Source organism: Pogonomyrmex barbatus, unplaced genomic scaffold, assembly GCF_055798465.1.
Source record: "Pogonomyrmex barbatus isolate J1 unplaced genomic scaffold, ASM5579846v1 scaffold14, whole genome shotgun sequence".
NCBI classification, from domain to species: Eukaryota; Metazoa; Arthropoda; class Insecta; order Hymenoptera; family Formicidae; genus Pogonomyrmex; species Pogonomyrmex barbatus.
The window spans coordinates 2395570-2397132 of NW_028297110.1; positions in this window are offsets into that span (position 1 = coordinate 2395570).

The following is a 1563-nucleotide window of genomic DNA, read 5'->3' on the forward strand; positions in this document are numbered from 1 at the left end:
ATATATTTCTTTTTCAGGGATTCGCTTTGCTCGAGAAAGAGAAAGCGAGAGCTTTTTTATCAAACTATTTTGAAATTTATGTTTTATTTAGTTTTCACCAAACTATTTCATTGAACTAAAGATCTTAATTTACAAATACCATTTATCTGAAGACTATAAAAAAATGTTAAACTCCACTTTCGACATTATAAAAATTGTCAGAATTATAATTTATAATAGCATAATATTTTAGTTTTTATTTAATAACGTGCTCAAAACTTTATGTTCTAAACACTCTTAACTCCCTCCCAATGAGATTCTATCATTTATTTAATATTTCATTAATCTATTTTCTATTTAACGCTTTAACATAGAGACGTTACTGAAATAACCGATCCATTAAGAAAGAGACTTCCTCTTTCGGAAAACGGTTGCCTGAGAATAGTTTCTACGCGGCTTCGCGTTACTGCGTCCTAGTGCAGGTCTCCCGGCACAGGATGCCGAGAAGAATAGCGTGTTGTTAGAGGAAGAAAGCGAGTGAACTGGACCAATAGCTGGCCAATGAATGTTTTGCGAGTACGATGTTTTGCAAAACAAAGCTGTGCGCCGTGGGCTTTAATGTTCTTCGTAAAATCTGGAACGCTACGAGCGCGACCGACGTCAACACCACGCGTACATCGGAGGCGGGAAGAGCACGTGCATCTTGTTTTCCGACCTGGGAAACGCGCGAGGGAGCACGTCGATGACGCCGTTATAGCATTTCTCCCGGAGACCGCAAATAAATTTCGCCGGATATGTGATTGCGAGAAGCGGACGTCGACGAATGATGATACACACATTTCTCTCCTGTGAAGATGATAATAATAATAATAATAATAATAATAATAATAATAATAATAATAATGCTGGCATAAATTGACAAATAGAAAAATGACGAACTATTTTATCTTTGCACATATTTCTTGTCCAATTCGTATATTTTCTCTTGATAATAATTATTATAAATGGTGCTTTAGTTGAAGAAGAAATATACTTCCGTTTCTATTTTAATATATTTGTTAACTTAACTCTCTTGTATTTTTTCAGATCATAATTTTACTGATCATAATTTTACAGATCATAATTTTACATGATATATATGAAGAAAGATAAAAAATAATAAAGATGAAATTTTTGGAAATGCAATGCAAATTCTTATTTGCTCCAACTCTTATCCAGTTTCAATTATATTTTTCATTTTCATTATAAAAATTTCTGAAACAGCGATTCACAGAATATCAATTAATAAATTAATTAATGTAAATTGATTAAGTTAATTATGAGTTTTGCTAATTATGTTTTTTTAATAACTTTTGATTTTTTTTATGTCCGTGCTTCTTGACTAATTTACGGTGGAATCGAAACTTGAGAGACACTATTTTGTTCTTCTTTGAACTCTCGTTCAAATCCTTCGAATTCTCTTCATTCTCAGAAACGTACGTTTTACATAACGCAGTTTGACATATTCAACGTAAACATCAGATCCATTTTATCCAAACAAACACGATAGCGGATTCAACTAGCAACGTATTATATACTGAGCGC